General features: G+C 42.1%; 1 long non-coding RNA gene across 1 annotated transcript in view; it reads left to right on the forward strand.

Annotated features, from left to right (window-relative positions):
* Positions 1-156: 156 nt before the first annotated feature.
* Positions 157-9,131, forward strand: part of LOC109313963 — a 39,915-nt gene continuing 30,940 nt past the window's right edge. The window contains exon 1 of the long non-coding RNA XR_002102188.1: positions 157-466. This is a non-coding gene — a long non-coding RNA (uncharacterized LOC109313963). The remainder of the gene's footprint in view (positions 467-9,131) is intronic.

A 9,131-nucleotide genomic window follows, 5' to 3' on the forward strand; every position in this document is an offset into this window, starting at 1 on the left:
TTCAAGAGAAGGTTGGATGTGTATCTAGCTGGGGTAATGTAGGCCCAGCACTCTTTCCTGCTTATGCAGGGGGTCGGACTCGATGATCCATTGAGGTTCCTTCCGACCCTAGCATCTATGAATCTATGAATCTATGAAACCATTTTTTTTTTTTACAGCCTCTATCAGTCAGATACAGATTTGTCCCAGTGTTCAGGGGTTTTAAGCAGCTTATAAAGAGGTAGGGACCAGATTCTGCATGAACTACGTATGAGCACAAGAGTCAAGACAAGGCAATACGTAATGCCACAAGACCTGTGGATGGTGGTGCATGGCAGCCTCCAAACAGAACCTCTTCTGTCCCTCTGGGGTTTGCCGTTTTGGCAGATACCTCCCAGCAGAGTACTGCTAGATACAAAGCAGGAAGGAAAGAAACTTCTTGTCCATTTTCAAGACTGAGAATCGGCCAGACTTATGTGCCTTGCTGGTGAGTTTCTAAAAAAACCCAATGTTTTCTCTTTTACATTAATTTCACTGACAATAACAGAATCTCCCAGATATCCAGTACTTTCCAATGGAGTAAGCCGATTCTTTCAGAAGCGTCTTTCACCCTCGCATTGTCAATACAGTCGCTTCCTGGTTGACTACTCCCGCCCTGCCTCCCTCTCCCCTCCACCCATTTCATGATGCTCTTGCTGCCACTGAAGTAAATGCCAATCCTTCTGTTGCCTTCCCTGGGATCTGGAGCGTTCCCTTGGCCTTCTTCATAATTACGCCTTAAGTGATGTTCACTGCAGCTGGACAAAAGCACTGATTTCCGGGGAAGTGGGGGTCTGACCCAGGGTCCAGGTCTGGAGCTGTAGCCACTGAAGTAGCTGGGCTGTTACAAGAATAGCAGCCCTACTGTATCACTTGCACACAGTGGTTTAGGACCACCGGAGACATGTCATTATTGATCCAGCGACCCTATGCCAACGTTCAGTTGCAATGACAAGCACTGTTATCCCTTCCCCTGTCCGTCAAGGAAGCTTTCCATTGGTCATGTCACTGCTAGCTCATGTCCCAAGATGGGACTTCAGGGAAGAAGAGCCACGTGGAAACCTTCCACACCAGCAAAAGCGCGAACCCTGTGCATCTCAAAGATTTCCTCTTGCTCAGGAATTTTCCTTCAGGGTGACATTCATGCAAACAAAGAGCTCTTCCTGTGGAGAGCTCCACTAGAGCCATTAAAAAAAAAATTAGATCTTTGGCAGAATACTAGACATTTCCCAGGATAGGGCTCTTAATGCATTTCACCCATGCTCAAATAAGTGGCCCACCGATCCCTTTCCAGTCACTGTGCACCTGAAAGCAGCTAGTTGAGTCTTTCTAACCAAGCTCACTTTGGGCAATGGTTTGCACTGACATTCTTCTCTCTTTAAGCAAATATTGACTCACCATGGGGAAATTAAAACTCCATTAGATGTTGCCACATTGTACAGCAGACCCCATTACAGCGGTCTAGTTGCAATTAATTGGTTTCCCTCAGATATTATTTAATTCAGGGAAGGCGCGGATAGAACGGAAGGACAAGACTGATCTAAACAATAATTTCCTAAAATGACATAATCTAAATAAACTAATGAGGTGATTACATAGTTATTAATCTAAATATAAAGCAGAGTCAGAAAAATATTGGGTACATAACAATTAAAAAATGCAGTAGAGTTATTATCCATTTTAGTTATAGTCATCATAAAGCAAACAACATTTGTGTGAAAAAAATGGATGATGGCTTAGCAGGCTAATTATATAATTTATGCAAAAAAAAATCTGCTACTTCAGAGAATACTGGTCCCTGTTTTTATTTGCTCTACTGTTTGTGCTGCTTAACTATAACTTGCTAGCACCCAGATTCAAGGAGTCAGCTGCATATTTGATGCTTTAAAAGGCAACTGACAATTTGACATTTAAAAATCAGAAGAAAGTAACTGTAAAAGGAGACAAATGAGCAAACAAGTATCATGGCAATATATAAAATGCATCAGATGACAACATCTGCATTCTCAGTAGTACTAAAGTGCCCAAAGCACAGATCCTTAGGTGAGTAAGTTAATAGGCCTTATAAATATTTTGAAAGATACTTTAGGAAAATTACTGTGTGTATATATAAATATAAACTACGCAATTCTGTAATCAAACTTCAATGTTTAAGATTATTAATTTGGTTAATTATTATCACCATCCCCTTTCAGGTGTACTTAGCACTTGTAAACATCAGGAATCGACAGCCCTTGAAATTACAATGCTACACTCGAGGCAGAAGCATTGCAAGAATCTTTCCCAATGGCTCCTGCAAATATTTCTTAATTTTGATAATCAGCCTGCAGGTCATAGCAGTTCAGATTGGGAGATCCACTCAGTTCTCCAGGGCTTGCAACTTAAAACAAGTTGTGGGGAGGTGTCTGATGTGGACACTTGTCCCCTGGAAACAGATCAAGACCAGACTTTAAGGGAAAACATTGTGTGTGTTGAAATTTCAAGTCGTTTACAAAAAACCCCCAAAACAGTTATAGCGTCTTGACACACAAGTACATGCCTTACTAAATATTGTTCATTTTGTAGTATCACATTGGTCATGTGTTGCTATGTTAGAACTTTCCCCTTTTTCAGACTACTTAAACACCTGTAACTTGCCACATGTATAGTCAGTCATTCATATTTATATTTTTTAAAACTTTTATTGGGAAACCAAACATTTTCTGGGGAAAAGGGTAGAGTCTCAGAAGACAGAAAATATGAAAGTAATCTAATTATTGTTCTCTCTCATTCTGCCCTTTTTGGCTGACCAAACTCATTCACACAGGCTATTGAGAGATGGTCATCATTTTGGGTATAACTTGTGCAAACCCAGCTTTTGCCAACAACCCAGAGATGTACGATCCTGGAACCTACGTGTAACCCCTTGAACCATCCTGTTCCTTGGAATTAGTTCTGGTTTGCAGATGCAACTTCTAAGACCTGCTTCTGCCCCTGTTGACAAGCAGAAGCAGAACTGGACACAAAAAACTCATTTGACAGAATCTCTTCTGGGCAGTCTGCATTGCTGGTTGGGTGCATCCAAGCGAAGTCCTTGGACTTGCAGTATCTCTATGTTAGATAACTTATTCAGGGGTATAGGTTGTAGCCATGTTGGTCTAAGGACATATGCAGACAAGGTTCTTTGGGTAAATCTGATATCTTTTATTAGACAGACTTAAATAGTTGGGAAAATTCTTTTTAGCAAGCTTTTGGGTGTAAGTACCCTTTGCCAGGCTGAGGAAGCTTCTACAGTTGGTGTGTGCTCTTCCTGTTCATTCCATTGGGGAAGAGCATGCACCAACTGCAGATGCCTCCTCAGCCTGGCAAAAGGTACTTATTAGGGCTGTGCAAAGCTTTGGGTGGCAATTCTGTTCAGAGGAGATTCGGCCAGATTCGGAGATTTGGCTACCGAATCCAAATAGAATCTGGGGACCAATTTAAAGGTCTGAATCAATTCAAAGCTCTCCGAATCTTCAGAAAAGATTCGGAGAGCTTTGATGATTCAGGCAGTCCCCGGCAGCTGCAGCAGTGAGCAGCAGCTGCCTCAGAGCTGGTAAGTACTAGGGGCAAGGGAGGGGACCATGGGGAGACCCCTGCCAGCCCCCCGACCCCTGCCCACCACCCATGGGGAGGCTGGGGGAGCAAGGGGGGAGTCAGGGGGCTCATGGCAGAGCCCCCTACATAACATGGGGCAGCAGGAATCACCCCTCACCCGGCAGCACCCAGTGAGCTGGGGCTTTTTTTTTTCTTTTAATAAGTGCTGGGAGCTGGGGCAGTCATTGCCAGGCTGGAAGGGGGCGGAGGATGGGCCTGGCTGATTCAGAGATTTGGCTGAATCTCCAAATCAGATTTGGCTGAATCGAATTGGGACAGTGATTCAGATCACCGAATTGAATCACTGTCCCCCAAATCGGCTGAATCCGAAGAGCAAATACAGCTTCGTACAGGCCTGGTACTTATACCTGAAAACTTGCTAAGAAGAATTTTTCCAACTATTTGAGCTGGTTTAATAAAAGATATCAGATGTACCCAAGTTGTTCTCTAAGGCAGTGTCTCAGTTAAGTTGGCTTCCTACTTAATTAAGCAGAGTATACTTTGCAGGCTCTGTATTAATGTCCAGGTGCATTTTCTCTTGCCATTATCCTCCAGAAATGCACAGGACTTACAAATTTACCTTCCTTTTAGGAAGGTACTTCCTTTTACCTAACCTGGCCATCATTGTTTCAAACATTTCAAAAGCATCCAGTGGCAAGGGATATCAAACCAGAAAGAAGCCACTGCTTATATACCTGTGGCATACCTAGTCACACTAGGCCATTAAAGTAGGTTTTCTAGAGCTGTGTCCAAATGCATGCCAAAGCTCAGACGCACAGGTCTGCCATGCTTCCCTTCCCTATCCCAGTTCATTTCTTTCTGGAAGGAAAATCCTTTTCAGTCAAAGCACCTGGAATACAGAAATCGGTGTCAACAGCAACGATTTGCTGGAGACAAAAGGCAGGCATCATGGGAATCTCAAATGCAACTTACAGGTTAGTGGTGGTGATTTCAGTAGCATCTGTCTGGTGTTAATGCCCCACAAGGTCTTTAATTTTCACCATCACAGCTTAATTGGCTTAGCAGTTTTTCTAAGAGTATTGCATAGACAGATATCATAATGGATACCTAATGAAACCTCATTTATTCTTATGGAGATGAGGGGCATGAAATTATTCACATTAAAAGGGTTTCAGACGAGCATAACACTTGCAGCATATATATCCAGAGAACTTGACAAATCAATCAGTAGGCTTGATAGAAAAAAACTCATTTGGTTTTATGGACACTCAAGATTTGGCTCAGTAAGATTTAACCATATTGGTTTTTCTAATTGTTACAGTAATTAGAATCATCCCCTTTTAAAGGGTTGAGTATTTCATGCTTGCTTGCTTTCAGCTCACTCACCATTCAAACTATTGATCCATTCATGCTTTTTCTGAAGTCAAAAGGAGTTTGGGTACCGGCTATAATGGGAACAGAATTGAACCTTGTGTTTTCTGGTCTTCAACATTAAGCTTTTGGAGTCCTATGTCTTGTTTTGTTGCGTCAGACAGAGAACCCCTTCAAGGTCTGGCAGATATCCTTGCAAAACTTTCCCCCAAGACACAAAGAGGATGTTTACAGTTTTCAACACACCTCAGTTGCCTGAAGTGATGGGCCTGACAGACAAAACTAAGCCGTTCCGTAAGTGATAGATATTGGTGCTTAAAACTCTATGGTGGATACTCAAGTATCTATAAGTGAATAATAGGTTTCCTCATCCAGCGAGGCACAAATTAAATGCAATGTTTACATTAACAGGTATATCAAATAATCCATATTTAGGTTAAGAAAAGTCAGGCATAGGTTTGAGTCATGGCTCTTAATAGTCCAACAGAGTTTCCATGATAGGGATGGTGCCTGTATGCAGCTCCCATTTTGTATATTTGTGGTTTGTAATATACAGGGTATTGATGCAAGAGGCAAGCCAGTGTAGCCTGTCCGGACAGAGAGGACCTTGGGTTTGTTAGGAAAAAAAAAAATAATAATAATTAAGCTGGCACAGACCCAAATCAGCAAAAATGGGGAAATGTAGATGTGGATCCAGATATCTCTGCTCAGATCCACCCACTTAACACACTAAACCAGGACTTGCTCAGAGCACGCGGAAGTTTGGGTTTGGATCCGATGCTGGATCAGACGTAGCGACTCAGACTCATCTCTTGCTTAACAGCAGTGGTCTTTGGGCCACCGCTGCTTTCATTGACATCTATGCAACGCCCTGCTTTCAGCATCTGAGAGTAGCCAAGAGCAGAATCTGACTTCTATGCTGGCACTTGCTCTGAGACTGAATTTCAGCATTTGGGAAACAGTACCTTCCAATTTCATGGTGAGCTCTACTCCCTGAGGTTTCTTCTCTGAAAAAGTGAGATCCACCAAGCAGTGATAAGAGAAGTGGAATTGCCCGTTTCAAAAGATCCATGGAAATATTTCCCTCACGTGCCCCCCCCAACAGTTTACCACCACCAGCACTGAAGAGCCTATTTATAAAGCCATACCACACCATACAAGCCTGCACCATTTCCCCCTCCCTGCAGAGCTACTAGTGGGTGACAGTACTTTTGATTGAAGAATTTAACAAGTAATTCTAAATTGGAAATTTGGAAAACCTGTGATCCTATCTAGCATGTCTATCCTATCAGCTGAGGCTTTGTGCTTTTGTTGGCTTGAAAACAAAAGGGAAGAAAGTGAACACATGGCAGTCTCAAACTAGAAAGAGCTTTGCTGTAAGAGGATATTGAGTTGTTTTATAAAGCCCAATATTACGCTTGAATTATGCCTGAATAGGGAGAAAGGACATTGTTAAAGAGTCCTAAACATTGACCATAGTGGATCCTCTTTCTTGCAAACCCTTCAGTGATGTTGTTTTTGGCTGTAATGATTTGGTATTGTATTTATAAGCCGACAGGGTAATCCAGAGAGCAGCAGGAGGGACGGCTGCCTTAAATAAAGCTTTACAATACTGCTAATTAAAATGATCCTTCCTCTCTCTGTGATAGCTAATGAGACAGAAAGAAGAACCAGGGAGGGTTAATGAAAATGTTGCCATGCGATTCCTTTTTGTAATTGGTCTTTTTAATGTTTTAATCTCCTTTTGGGGTTGGGGGGGAAGATTGAGAGGATTTTTCTTTAAATCTTTCTCATGCAGTAGCTGATGGGTTTTAAATCTTAACACATGGCCTTTGAAGGGTGTATTTCTATATGGAATAAGTGCTGGCAACAAAAAATGGATGCACGTGTACTGGGGCAGAGAGGGCAACAGGTTATGAATTTGAACTGAAAAGGGAATAAAAGCATTTGGAGACCTGTTTTAGTGTACTGCTCCCATGGCTTCATGCGGGCTATTTGCCATGCATCCTTACCCCAAGGACTGAGTCTACAATATAGCTTGAAGAATTGGTACTGATGCTTGATGGTATTTAGAGGCTCTTAGGTCATGGTTCTCTATTAAATGCAATATTTATCCCATGAATATGTCACAGTTCAGCTAAGATGTCAAGAATTCAATTAATATTCTCTTTAATGGAAACACAATGCCCTAACCTTTTAATACTATTAAGCATGTCCCAGAACCCCTCCTTGTTAGCTTCGCTTCTGTAACTTTCCTCCACAGCTGATGCCTCTAGCCACAACGGGATAAGGAAATTGGGAGGAGAAGGGAAAAAAATAGAAAGATTTGCATTACTTGAACTAAGCAGACCTGGATTTCTGTGCAATGCACATATTCACCTGCAGTTAATCTTGGTAAAACCCAGCAGTTTGGTTCACAGGAGTTTAATGCAAACATCTTCCTCACCCTGTTGTTCAGTTCCATACGTTTCAACTTTGGCTGGATTAGAAACTTAATCAAACCTCCCAGATTTTGCATAAGTTTAGGTCAGTAGTTTTTAGTGAAACTATCTATCTATTTCCTCCCAGGCACCAAGGACTCATACATAAACTGGGCCTCTGCACTCAGTGAGATTATTCACGTGTATGAAGTCTCCTTTTATGAGCAACATATGCAAAAATGTGGAACTCAAACTCTACATTAACGGTTGGTTTATAGCTACTTATTCATGTGCATCAGTATATATACTGTGCTCTGTAACATTTTTTTTTAAAATCAGTGACTGAAAGACAAAATTATTACTGAGAAAGCACGCAGATGATATCAGGCCTGATGACCGGTAAATAATCAGTAAAGAGGATATGTCACTGATGCAGTGTGATTGGATCACTCGGTAGATTGTATGCAAGCAGGGAAAATGCATTTGAATACGGCCAAATATAAGTTTCAACACGTAAGAGCGAAGACTAAATTACACATGCAGAATGGGGGAGTGTATCCTGGGAAGCAGCAACTCTGAAGGACTTGAGGTGATGGTGGACAATCAACTGACTTATGAGCTCCCAATACAGTGCTGTGGCCAGCCGGGTCAATGGGATGTACTAACAAAAGAACATTAATGTAATCTTTTTGCTCCGAGTTAGCTCTTCACCGGGCAGTGGTGCAACCAGCATGTCCAGTTCTTGTTTCTACATTTCAAGAAGGACATTGAAAAATTGGAGACTTCAAAGAAGAGCCATGAGACTGAGTCAAAAAATCGAAAATATGCCTTATTGTGAGAGATTCAAAGAGCTCAATCTGCTTAGCCCTTCAAGGAGATAATTACATGTGGTGAACAGGAATTTGATAAAGGCAAAGGTGCAACAAGAGCCAATGGCCGGAAGTTGAAGCTGGAAATTGAGCTATTCCCTTTCATATTCATGCTTTGCTAGCAATAAAGATATTGCAGCTGGAATGTACATGCATAACCCAGTTGGTCCTACAAGAGCTGGAGCAGAATCCAGGTTCCTCCTGTATTGGCTCTACTGTGTAACGGTTATGTTTTCCTACCTGCCTCCTTTTCAGGATAGGCTAACTTTTAAGAATTTGTCAAGAGAACATAATCAGCTCAGTAATGTGGAAAGGAGACCCCAAGCCTCATTGCATATTACATGAAAAACCTCGCAAAGTGCAATAAATGAGCACAAGCATTTGTTGTACAAATGGTCAGATGGGGTGTAAAGATATGAGTAGATGATCACATATTAGAAATGAAAGATTATTCAACAGCAAATAAGTGTTCAAAATTAACCTTTTTAGTTAGTCTTCATGGCTAGGGACAGAAGTTATGTATAAGCTAGTTTAAGTGATCAGAAGCTGGTTTAAACCTGTAACAGAACAGAAATTCATAGTTTCATAGTTGGTAGGGTCGGTAGGGTCAGAAGGAACCCAAGCAGGTCATCAAGTTCGACCCCCTGCCATGGGCAGGAAAGAACACTGGGGTCAAACAACCCCGGCTAGGTATTCATCTAGCCTCCTTTTGAAGACCCCCCAGGGCAGGGGCAAGCACCACCTCCCTAGGAAGTTGGTTCTGCCTTGACTGCGAAGTAGTGCCTCCAGATATCTAGCCTGAACCTACTCTCAGTCAGCTTATGGCCATTATTCCTTGTAACTCCCAGTAGTGCTCAGGGGAACAGGGACTCTCCCA

This window comes from Crocodylus porosus, unplaced genomic scaffold (genome assembly GCF_001723895.1).
Source record: "Crocodylus porosus isolate Cpor-Errol unplaced genomic scaffold, CroPor_comp1, whole genome shotgun sequence".
Taxonomy (NCBI): Eukaryota; Metazoa; Chordata; order Crocodylia; family Crocodylidae; genus Crocodylus; species Crocodylus porosus.